Consider the following 13,294-nt stretch of genomic DNA (forward strand, 5'->3'; position numbering starts at 1 on the left):
TCGTTTGGAAAGAGTCCAAGGCTAAAGCAGGAGCTGACCCTACCTGGAGCAAACACCAAGCGTACAGGAAATGAACACTTATTAAGTGTGACTCACTCCAGGGACTTTAGGAAATGGGCTCAAAGACAGAGCAGAGGCTGGCCTTGAGTGCTGGGTGATTTTTGTGGGGCTGAGGGGAAGGTTAACAAGGAAGTCCTCCCTGGCTCCTCCAGACCAGAGTGAGAACAGGTGGTATGACCGTTCCAGCCAAGAGGAGGGAGGAGGCAAGGAAGGCATGGCTTTGGTTTGCTCTTTCTTACCCTCTCGGTTTCAGATTGTCTGCCTTTGGACAGGTTGTAGACTTTGCTACTATGGAGTTTATAAAGCATCTGCAGGCAGCAGGCCCTGTGCCAGGCAGTGGAGGTTGTCCTGTCCTGGAGTTGAAGGCTCGGGCTCGGCTGAGCTTGGTCTGATATAAACCACTGATGTGGTTCCTCCCTGCAACGTTCTAGCAGTGGTCTGTGTCCTCAGGAAGCTCAGGTCTAGCCAGGGAGGTGACGTGTATACGTCATAACACCTAGAGACACAGTGGGACCAAATTTGAGAAGAGGCAAGAGTTCACTGTGGACTGTGAGACGCCAGGGGACTCTGGGTTTAGCGGAACTTGGGCTGGGTCTGGAGGGTGGGGGAGGATTTGTGTTGGGGGAGGGCAGAGGGGGGCAGGGCAGAGAAGGAGCCTGGAGCTGATTGGGTGGGGGCTTTTGAGGCAGGGGCCGTTTCTTGTTTATGTCTATGTGCCTGAACTCATGTGGGTAGTGTGTAAAGTTTGTTGAATTGACCGATATTTTTGTAACCCTTTAACTAGGCCTGCTACGTTAGGAAGCATGTGGAAGTGCAGCCCATTACCAGAAAGAACCGTTTTTCTGACAGAAGATCATGTGCACACACACATGAGCCTGAGGGGCTGCTTTGCTGTCCCATCGAGTGGCCCCGCAGTCCACTCCGAGACTGCCGGGGGATGAGGGAGCTCGTCCTCACACCTCCCTCCAGGTCCCCTCTGTTTGCCCCTCTGCTCTCCCCAGGTCCTGGCTCCCTGTCAGCTCGCTCCGTCTGGCTTTCTCCTCTACGGACTTTGATGGGGTGTCGGGTCCTGTTTTCCACGGGAGGGAGCTTTGGGTCCCTCAGGTCCATGGCTATAAAACACCCCAAGCCCGACAGGCTCTTCTCTTGTTAATACTGACAGCTACTCAGAGCACCAGCTCTGACTAGAACAGTCAACACTCTGTGACTTCCAAAGGTCCGCCTCCAGGACGGAGGTAAGGGGAGAGTGGGAGAAATAACTGTTTTCCCACTGTAATTTCGTCTCCCCACTCTACAGTGTGCTTAGTTAGACATTCCAAAATGCTTGTTGACTGTATCCATGCTTCCTGCTGCTCTAAGAATAGCCATTTGTTCACACCTACATTCAGTGGGCATTTGAGTCCCTCATGTGTGCCGGGCATTTGCAGGCGGTGTCTCTGGAGTAGAGGAAGGTGTGACGCTGTTTCTGAGGAACTGTCACTACATACAGACCTGTGGAGAGTTCGTCCAGCTGCCCCTCTGTGGAAGCAGAAATGAAAGCTCAGGGAAGTTATGTGATTTCTTCAGGGTCTCACTCAGTTAGCTTCAAAGCCAGGGAAGGAAAACTCGGGCTTCCTGACTTGCTGGAATCTCTGCTATTGTGCGGCTGCCTGGCTGCTGCCTGTGCAGATGTGCTGAGCTCCGGTAGGAGAGAGAGGACGTTCAGGATGGAGAGGGAGCCCACCAACATTTGGAGACTCCAGAGGGAAATGTCTGATTGAACCTTGCCTGCAACAATCTGGGCCACTCGCCTTCTTTTACTTTTTCACTTGGAGCTTGAAATGAGGAGCGTGAGAGCCCAGAAACCCCAGAGCGGACGATTTTCACAGGAGGTTGATGAAATGAGCCCAAGTCTTTGTCTACATCTTTCACAGCATTTCTCGTGTCACTGTTAGGCTCTGGCTTTGAGTGGGGTTCCCTCCATGCCTGGTCCTCAGGGAGGGCAGGGGCCAGGTCCGATTCATCCCTGTGTCTCCAGCGCACAGCGCATAGCAGGCTCTGATAAATGCTTCTTAACAGTAAAGCTGAACAGAACGTATACACCTGCACAGGTAAGGGCTGACTGGGCAGCAGCACAAGTAGGCGAATCCAGTCTCCTGACGGCAGCTGGTGTGGAATTAGGCTCTCTAAATGCAGGTGAGGTGCTCAGAATGGGGACGTGGGTCGTCCTGTGGCTGTGCTGCTGGGGTTGGAACAGTCCCCGGACTCGGTGTTTCTGCTGTGGTTGACACACCTCACTTGCCCGTCAGAAAGTGACCAGAGAGCACAGGGAACTTCAGAATATGTCATTTTGGAAATGGCTGAGGGAGGATGGAGGGGTGCATGGTGGTTGCTCACAAGTATTTGAAGGTCTGTTGTGTGAAAAGGTATGAGGCATTTCTGTGCCTACAGAGAGTAGCAGTAGGCTTGTGAGTCTGCATTGGACACATTTTGGCTCAGGATGAGAAAGAACTGTCAGGGTAAAGTAAGTTTCCTTGGAAAACGAAAATTTTACTGAGGAGCTGGATGTCTGGAAATAACTGTCATAGTGATTTTCTTCTTGAAGGTTACTAGGGTAGGGCTTGGCTTGGCCCCCTGGATTCCCATTAACACCACATTTTATTAGGTATTATAGAAACTGCCCTTTGAAATGTGACATTACTCTATGACGCAGGCCCAGGTCTGACAGTTACTTCGTCATTGTGGGTGGTTGTGATTCTCTTGTGTAATCTGTGCCTTGGTCTCCACCTGGTCTGCTCACACCCTCCCGGCTCCTTTACTGCGAGAACTGTAAACTCATTGCACTTCCAGAGCGTGACCACAAGGTGGCAGCGGTGCCCCACTCGTGTTTCTAAAACTACAGTGATTGCCAGTGTAAGAGCTCTGTTTAGGATTAGGGAAAGGGCAAGGTGAAGTGACTAGGTAAACTTTTTTTTCCTGCTTGGTGCAGTGTTGGGATTAGTCAGAAACCATTGCATTTCATTGTTTAAAAAATTTTTAAAACTTATTGAAGTATAGCTGATATAATGTTCTGGTAATATCTTTTTTGGGGTAGCTCCTCTGGCATATGGAAGTTCCCAGGTCAGGGATCAAATCCAAGCAGCAGCTGTGACCTATGCCACAGCTGCAGCAATGCGAGATCCTTAACCTGCTGTGCCAGGCTGTGTAGCGAATCCATGCCACTGCAGAGACAACGTCAGATTCTTAATCAGCCTCAGGAACTCCAGTTGTATTCATTTCTGTTGTATAGCAAAGTGATTCAGTTATATATATATATATATATATTTAATTTTTAATTTTTTTGGTCTTTTTTTTTAGGGCTGTGCCCGGGGCATAAGGAGGTTCCTAGGCTAGGGGTCAAATTAAAACTGTAGCTGCTGGCCTACACCACAGCTACAGCAATGTCTGATCCGAGCCGAATCTACTACCTACACCACAGCTCCCGGCAACGCTGGATCCTTAAACCTCTGAGTGAGGCCAGGGATCTAACCTGCATCCTCATGAATGCTAGTCGGATTTGCTTCCTCTGAGCCATGATGGGAACTCCCTATATATTTTTTTCATATTATTTTCCATTATGGTTTATCACAGGATGTTGAATATAGTTCCCTGTGCTATACAGTAAGACTCTGTTGTTTATCCATTTTATGTATAATAGTTTGTATTTGCTAATCCCAAACTTCCACTCCTTTCTCCTCCCTTACCCCTTGGCAACCACAGATCTGTTCTCTGTATCTATAATGTGTAAAACCAATTGCAGTTTGGAAGTGGCAGACATTTTAGAGAAGTGTCTCAAATTTTAATGTGCTAACAGATCTCCTGAGTGTCTTGTTCAAGTTCAAATCTGATTCTTCTGGTGGGGGCTATGTTCTGTGTTTCTATTTGCTTTCTTTCTTTCTTTTTTTTTTAGGGCCACATCTGTGGTATATGGAAGTTCCCAGGCTGGGGTCAAATTGGATCTGCAGCTGCCGGCCTACACCACAGCCACAGCAATGTCGAGACATATCCGAGACTTGAGCCACAGCTTGTGGCAACTTTGGATCCTTAACCCACTGAGTGAGGCCAGGGATCAAACCTGCATCCTCATGGATACTAATCATTTTCTTAACCCACTGAGCCACTCCGGAACTCTGAATTCTGCATTTCTAATAAGCTTTTGGGTGATGCTCTTGCTGGGCCGCACTCTGAATATCAAAGACTTAGAGGTCATTTTCCTGGGTATATATCTGGAGAAAACTATAATTTGAGAAGATGCATGCATCTAGTGTTCATAGCAGCACTATTTACAATAGCTAAGAAATGGAGGCAACCTAAGTGTCCATTGACAGATGAGTGGACGATGTGGTACATATATGCACGATGGAATATTAGCCATAAAAATGAATGAAATAATGCCATCTGCAGCAACATGGATGGAGCTAGAGATCATCATGCTAAGTGAAGTAAGTCAGACAAAGACAAATTTATGAAATTGCTTATATGTGGAATTTAAAAGAATGATACAAATGAACTTATTTACAGAATAGAAATAAACTCACAGACATAGAAAACAAAATTTCCTCCTGCTTACCAAAGGGGAATGAGGAGAGGAGGGATAAATTAGGAGTATGGGATTAAAACACATACTACTATATAAAAAATAGATAAACTACAAGGGCCTACTATATAGCACACAGAACTATATTCAATATCTTTTAATAACCTATAATGGAAAGGAATCTTAAAAGGAATATATATATGTGTGTGTGTATGTGTGTATAACTGAATAACTTTGCTATATACCTGAAACTAACACAATATTGTAAACCAACTATACTTCAATACAATTATAATAAATAAAAGACTAGTGAATTATGAAAGAACAGAGAATGTGATTATATGAAAGGCTAAAAATTGGAAGAATGACTTAGCTACTCTAAATGAAATGCAAGCTACTGTTAATATCACTTAAAACATAGAACTAAATTGTATTGAAAGACATCTACTATAATAAGGACTCTATGTTGACCTAATTTACCACACAATGGATGGGGTGTTGAGGAGTGATGACAGAAGCAAAAGTACTGTATTGTAATCAATTGTATGATGTATTTACCTTGTTTTAAATTTTCTACATTATCTATAGATGGCTTATCAAATGTTTAGTCTAGGTAATTAAAATTTGAAATTACTCCCCCACCAAAAAAGAAGACATTTAGATTAATTCTCCCTTCTCCAGATTTATGAATGGAGCCTGAAGTCCAGAGAGGGGTGACTTGCCTGACGTAGTCATGACTTTAGCACTTAGGTTTCTCCATCTAAACCCAAGCTTCCCACTCTTAGTCCAGGTCTCTCTCCACTACATCGTGTGGCCCCTTTTACTGTTGTGGTGGTGACTCTGTAGCTTTAGGAACCAGAGCTCCATTTTCACCACCATCCCCTTTGGCCTTGTTCAGGGTGTCACTTTGGTTACCCCTGTTGATGGAAATAACCAATCTATATTAAGAATAGAAAAGTGGAGTTTTTGTCATGGCTCAGTGGTAATGAACCCGATTAGAATCCATGAGGACTTGGGTTTGATCTCTGGACTCGCTCAGTGGGTGAAGGATCTGGTGTTGTTCTGAGCTGTGGTGTAGGTCCCAGACATTGCTCAGATATGGCATTGCTGTGGTTGTGGTGTAGGCTGGCAGCTACAGCTCTGATTCGACCCCTAGCCTGGGAACTTCCATATGCTGCAAGTGAAGCCCTGGAAAAAAAAAAAAAAAAAAAGAAAGAAAGAATGGAAAAGAGTTTTATTGGAGCCAAATTGAGGACGGTATTCCTGGAGATTGTGCCTGGATTGCTCTGAGGAACTGTTCTGGAGAAGCATGGTTTTCAGCCCATTTTTTTTTTTTTTTTCCTTTTTAGGGCCTCACTTTAAGGCCTTTTTAGGGCTGCAGCATGTGGAAATTCCTGGGCAAGGGGTTGAATTGAAGCTGCATCTGCATCTGGGGCCTGTGCCACAGCCACAGCAATGCTGGATCTGAGCCACATCTGCAATCTACACCGCAGCTTTCAGCAACATGGGATCCTTAACCCACTGAGCAAAGACAGGGATCAAACCCGAATGCTCACAGATACCATGTTGGGTTCTTAACCCTCTGAACCACAACAGGAATTCCTTAGCCCAGTTTTATATCTTGTCAGAAGGACCATCAAACATGTCAGGGTTACATTCCTTCAAGGTTTCAAATAAAAACAGGTCAGCACATACACAGCAAGTTAGCGTGGCCTCAGCACCTGGATAGAGAGTCTTATCATCAAAGGAGTAGTAGCACTGGTGTCCCAGAAAAGTAGGCATTTAACCTTTTTAAAAAAAGTGCACTGTCTCCTTTCCTTTCCTTCCTTCCTTCCTTCCTCCCTCTCTCTCTCTCTTTCAACCTCCCTCTCTCCCTTCCTCTCTCTCTTTCTCCCTTCCTTCCTTCTTTTCTTATATTTTATTTACAACTTTTTTTTTTTTTTTTTGTCTTTTTAAGGCCGCATCCTTAACACATGGAGTTTCCCAGCTAGGGGGCGAATCAGAGCTGTAGCCCTGGCCTATGCCGTAGCCACAGCAACGCCAGATCAGAGCCATGTCTGTGACCTACACCACAGCTCATGGCAATGCCATATCCTTAAACCACTGAGTGAGGCCAGGGATGGAACTTGTGTCCTCTTGGATACTAGTCAGATTCATTTCCTCTGAGCCACGATGGGAACTCCTACAACATTAAGTTAGTTTCAGGTGTACAACTTAGTGATTCTATATTTTTGTAGATTATATTCTATTTATAGTCATTATGAAATATTGGTTATATTCATATATTCATGTGCTGTACCATATAATTCTGTAAATTATGTACTTTATACATAAAGTTTATAACTCTAAGTCTCCTACCCCTATCTTTCTCCTCCCCTTTCCCTCTTGTCGCTGGTAAGCACTAGCTTGTTCTCATATCTGTGAGCCTGTTTCTTTCTTGTCATACTCACTAGTTTGTTTTGTGTCTTTAGATTCCAGATATAAGTGATAACATATAGTATTTGTCTTTCTCTGCCCAACTTATTTCACTAAGCATCTGTGTTGTTGCAAATGGGAAAATTTCATTATTTTATTTTATTTTATTTATTTATTTTATTTTTTGGTCTTTTTGCCATTTCTTGGGCCACTCTCGCAGCATATGGAGGTTCCCAGGCTAGGGGTCGAATCGGAGCTGTAGCACAGCCACAGCAAGGCGGGATCTGAGCCGTGCCTGCAACCTACACCACAGCTCACGGCAACGCCGGATCGTTAACCCACTGAGCAAGGGAAGGGACTGAACCCACAACCTCATGGTTCCTAGTCGGATTCGTTAACCACTGCGCCACGACGGGAACTCCAAATTTCATTATTTTGTATGGCTGAGTAATATTTCATTGTGTATATTTACGACATGGACACAAGTTGGTTCCTTATCTTGGTGATTATGAATAATGCTGCTGTGCGCATGGGGTTTCATTTATTTTTGCAATTAATATTTTCATTTTCTGTGGACGTATACCTAAGAGTGGAATTGCTGGATCAGATGGTGGTTCTATTTTTAGTTTTTTGAGGAACTTCCATACTGTTTTCCATAGGCTGCACCAACTTACATGTCTCCCAACAGTGTACAGGGTTTCCTTTTCTTCACATCCTTACCAACATTTGTTATTTATATTCTTTTTGATGGTAGCCATTCTGACAGGGGTGAGGTGATGTCTCATGGTGGTTTTGATTTGCATTTCTCTGATGATTAGTGATGTTGAGCATCATTTTATGTGCCCACTGGCCATCTGTATGTCTTCCTTGGAAAAAATGTTTATACATGTCTTCTGCCCATTTTTGCTTGGATTTTTTTTTTTTTTTTTGATATTGGGTTGTATGAGCTATTTATTTATGTTGAATAGTAATCCTTTATCAGTCATATCTTTTGCAAATATTTTCTCCTATTCAGTAGATTGCCTTTTTGTTTTGCCAATAGTTTCTTTGTTGTGCAAAAGCTTTTAAGAATAGTTAGGTTCTATTTTTTTTTCTTTTTTCTTTTGTTTCCTTTGCCTTAGGAGTCAGATCCAAAAAAAAAAAATAGTGCTATTATTCAAGAGTGATCTGCCTCTGTTTTCTTCTAGGAGATTTATGGTTTCTAATCTTTTTTTTCTTTTTTTTTGTCTTTTTGCCTTTTCCAGGGCTGCTCCTGTGGCATATGGAGGTTCCCAGGCTAGGGGTCTAATTGGAGCTGTAGCTGCTGGCCTACGCCAGAGCCACAGCAATGCGGGATCCAAGCTGCCTCTGTGACCTACACCACAGCTCATGGCAATGCCAGATCCTTAACCCACTGAGCAAGGCCAGGGATCAAACCTGAAACCTCATGGTTCCTAGTCGGATTTGTTAACCACTGAGCCACGACGGGAACTCCGTCTAATGTCTCATTTAAGACCTGTGATTCCTTATTGGTTTTTTCGTATGGATGATCAGTCCATTGATGTAAGTGGAGTGTTAAAAGTCCCCTATTATTTTGTTACTGTTGATTTCTTCTTTTAAGTCTTAGTATTTGTCTTCTATATTGAGGTGCTGCTATGTTGGGTGTATATATATTTACAATTGTTATATCTTTTTGGATTGATGCATTGATTATTATGTGGTGGTGTCCTTTGTCTCTTGTAACAGTCTTTATTTAGTCTATTTTGCCTGATGTAAGTATTGCTACTCTGGCTCTTTTGATTTCCATTTCCGTGGAATACCTTTTTCCATCCCTTGGCTTTCAGTCTGTATGTGTCTGTAGTTCTGAAATGAGTCTCTTGTAGGCAGCATGTAATACAGGTCTTGTTTTTGTATCCATTCAGCCAGTCTCTGTCTTTTGGATGGAGCAATTTAGTCCATTTACATTCAAGGTAATTGGCAATATGTATATTCTTACTGCCATTTCGTTAATTGTTTTGGATGTGTTTTTGTAGTTTTTTTTTTTTTCTCTTTTGTTCTCTTGTGATTTGATAACAATCTTTAGTGTCATGTTTGAATTCCTTTTCCTTTTTTTTTTGTGTATTATCTATTATAGATTTTTTAAGTGGCTGATCTCCTAATTTCAAATGCATTTGTACTCTCCTCCCCTCGCAATTACTTTGATCTATTTTTCATCTAATTGTTTTGTGTATCTCTTAACTGCTTATTGTGGCTACAGATGATTTTTCTACTTTTGTCTTTTAACCTCCCTATCAGTTTTGTGTGTGGATGATTGCCTACCTTAACTGTATGTTTGCCTTTACCATTGAGCTTTTTCATTTTGTAATTTTGTTTCTAGTTGTGGCCTTTTATTTTGCATCTAGAGAAAATCCTTTAACATTTGTTGTAAAGCTGGTTCTACTCTTCCATCTTCTAAACCTTCTCTGTAGTCTTATTAATCCTAAATATTTTTTGATCCTACGAGAATATAATTGTTTTAATTTTTGATTTGTTCATTACTACAGTATAGAAATACAGTTGACTTTTATATGTTGATCTTGCAACCTTGCTAAACATTTGTTAATTTTAATAGGTTTTTAGTGTATTCCTTAGAATTTTGTATATGCAAGATATCATCTGCTGATAGAGTTTGTTTTACTTCCTTTCCAATCTAGATGCCTTTTATTTCACTTTATTGTCATACTGCCCTGGCTAGAACCTGCAGTACAGTTAAATAAAAGTGGCAAGAATGGACATCCTCCTGCCTTGTTCCTGTGACTTCTGAAAAGCCTGTAAGACAATTTGCAAACATGAAAATGTTGGGACTATAAGGTATAGTTTTTTAAGATAGCTTGATTAAAATTTTATACATTTTAGTAGTTTATAGACATTTTATAGAATACATATAATGTTCTCTGAGGGCAGATGTGATCCTTTAGTTAAGATTAAGCTTTGTATATAAACATATCATTAGTCTTGGAAATTCTTCTGCTTGTTTTAGCACTTTCACATGTGTGTCACAACTCTCTTCATTAAACTCCTAGAATGTAGACATGACGGTCAGTATTATAGGTGGGGAAATGGATTCGCAGTAAGTAAATTTCATGCCATCAGTGAGTATCAGAACTGGAATTCAAACCTAGATCAAATTTCAAAACCTATGCTCTTCCATACTGTTTTTCAAGTTTATGGCAAAAACCTTTCCCCTTTAGAAAATTATATAACCATAACTATTGTGTAGGGCTCAATCTAGAACACTAACATATATTCAAAGCATGCACACACACAAAGTGTCTTTTTTTTTTTTTTTTTTTTTTTGCTTTTTAAAATCACTGTTTGTTTATTCCATTTGGTAGAGGGTTTTTTTTTCCATACAAATATTTGCAACAATTTTGAATTCCCCAAAACCATACATAGACGATAAATAACATGCTATTAAAGTATTAAATTTGTACAAAAATACTTTACAGTTTAATACTTGTTTGTTACAAATAAAAATACATATTTAAGTGAAAAAAAAAAGAATAGTTAGGTTCTATTTTTTTTCTTTTTTCTTTTGTTTCCTTTGCCTTAGGAGTCAGATCCAAAAAAAAAAAAAAAAATAGTGCTATTATTTAAGAGTGATCTGCCTCTGTTTTCTTCTAGGAGATTTATGGTTTCTAATCTTTTTTTTCTTTTTTTTTGTCTTTTTGTCTTTTCCAGGGCTGCTCCTGTGGCATATGGAGGTTCCCAGGCTAGGGGTCTAATTGGAGCTGTAGCTGCTGGCCTACGCCAGAGCCACAGCAATGCGGGATCCAAGCTGCCTCTGTGACCTACACCACAGCTCATGGCAATGCCAGATCCTTAACCCACTGAGCAAGGCCAGGGATCAAACCTGAAACCTCATGGTTCCTAGTCGGATTTGTTAACCACTGAGCCACAACGGGAACTCCGGTTTCCAATCTTATGTTTAGGTCTGTAACTCATTTTGAATTTATTTTTGTTTACAATATGAGAAAATGTTCTAATTTCATTGTTCCACATGTAGCTATCCAGTTTTCTCAGCACCACTTATTGAAGAGGTGGTCTTTTTTCCATTGTATATTCCTGGATATTTTGTCATAGATTAATTGACCATAAATGTGTTTGTTGGTTTACTTCTGGGCTCTCTATTCTGTTCCATTGAGCTATGTGTCTGTTTCTGGGCCACTACCACACTATTCTGATTACTGTAGCTTTGTAGTATAGTTCAAAACCAGAGACCATGATAGCTCCAGCTCTGTTCTTCTTTCTCAAGATTGTTTTGGCTATTTGGGGTCTTTTGTGTTTCCATACTATTTAAAAATTATTTGTTCTAGTTCTGTGAAAAATGCCCTTGGCATTTTGATAGGGATTGCATTGAATATGAAGACTGCCTTCAGTGGTATGCTCATTTTGACAGTATTAATTCTTCTAACCTATGAACATGGTATACCTTTCCATTTGTTTGTGTTGTCTTCAATTTCTTTCATCAGCGTCTTGTAGTTTCTTGAGTATATATCTCTTATCTCCTTAGGTAGGTTTATTCCTAGGTATTTTATTCCTTTTGATGAGACTGTAAATTGGATTGTTTCCTTAATTTCTCTTTCTGATAGTTCATTGTTAGTGCATAAAATTCAACAGATTTCTGTCTATTAATTTGTGTCTTGAAACTTTACTGAATTTGTTGATGAGCTCTAGCAGTTTTTCTGGTGGTATCTTATGTTAAAATAAAATATAAGAAAAAAAAAGAAGGAAAGCTTTCAGGTAATCAATGATTTGCCTGAGTTGAGAACTACTTCCCTAAGTTATCTTGCCTAATACTGTCAGAGTAATCTTCCTGCCCATACTATTTTGTCATTTTCTGACCTGTCAAAGCTTTCCAGTGGCTCTTGTCTTCTGTAGGATGAAGTTCAAAATCCTAGGTTGCCATTGAAAGCCCCATAGCATGTCCCCCATCTGCTTCCTTGGTCTTTGCAATAAGACTCAAACTTAAGTTTTACTTTCCCATGTCTGCATTTATTCTATTCTTTTCTTTCTTCCTGTAGTTCCCTTACCTTCCTGCTCAGCTTCCTGAATTATTTTTTATCCTAAGGCCCATTTCAGATCCTGTGCCTTCACTGAAAACTTTTATGAGTATTTCTGGTAGAAGCACTTGCTTTCCTGTCCTTGGATGCTGGTGGGTAGGATGATGTGGAGTGAAAATAAGAGCTTTAGATTTAGAAACATGTGAGTCTGAATCTTTTTTTTTTTTCTTTTTCTTTTTTGTCTTTTCAGGGCTGCACCTGCAGCATACAGAGGTTCCCAGGCTAGGGGTCTAATTGGAGCTACAGCTGCTGGCCTACACCACAGCCACAGCAACACCAGATCCTTAACCTGCTGAGCAAGGCCAGGGATCAAACCTGCAACCTCATAGTTCCTAGTCAGATTTATTTCTGCTGGGCCACAACGGGAACTACAGTATGAGTCTGAATCTTGGTTCTCCCTTTTATCCGTTCTTGGATAAGGGCCAAGAAAATTGATCTTCTTGCAATTTTTTTTTTTTTATTTGTAGGAAGCTAATTTATTTATTTATTTATTTATTTTAAATTTTATTTTCCCACTGTACAGCAAGGGGGTCAGGTTATCCTTACATGTATACATTACAATTACAGTTTTTCCCCCACCATTTCTTCTGTCGCAACATGAGTATCTAGACATAGTTCTCAATGCTATTCAGCGGGATCTCCTTGTAAATCTATTCTAGGTTGTGACTGATAAGCCCAAGCTCCCGATCCCTCCCACTCCCTCCCCCTCCCATCAGGCAACCACAAGTCTCTTCTCCAAGTCCATGATTTTCTTTTCTGAGGAGATGTTCATTTGTGCTGGATATTAGATTCCAGTTATAAGTGATATCATATGGTATTTGTCTTTGTCTTTCTGGCTCATTTCACTCAGTATGAGATTCTCTAGTTCCATCCATGTTGCTGCAAATGGCATGATGTCATCCTTTTTTATGGCTGAGTAGTATTCCATTGTGTATATATACCACATCTTCCGAATCCAATCCTCTGTCGATGGACATTTGGATTGTTTCCATGTCCTGGCTATTGTGAATAGTGCTGCAATGAACATGCGGGTGCATGTGTCTCTTTTAAGTAGAGCTTTGTCCGGATAGATGCCCAAGAGTGGGATTGCAGGGTCATATGGAAGGTCTATGTATAGATTTCTAAGGTATCTCCAAACTGTTCTCCATAGTGGCTGTACCAGTTTACATTCCCACCAACAGTG

General features: G+C 41.1%; 1 protein-coding gene across 3 annotated transcripts in view; it reads left to right on the forward strand.

The window, feature by feature from the left end:
* The window catches only part of CD177 (CD177 molecule), a 203,451-nt gene that overhangs the window by 16,046 nt on the left and 174,111 nt on the right, over window positions 1-13,294 (forward strand). The gene's annotated exons all lie outside the window — the stretch shown is intronic.

This window comes from Sus scrofa, chromosome 6 (assembly GCF_054392235.1).
Source record: "Sus scrofa isolate SSC_HxYL_T2T_F1_AM1 chromosome 6, Sscrofa_HxYL_maternal_Yorkshire_Landrace_v2.0, whole genome shotgun sequence".
NCBI classification, from domain to species: Eukaryota; Metazoa; Chordata; class Mammalia; order Artiodactyla; family Suidae; genus Sus; species Sus scrofa.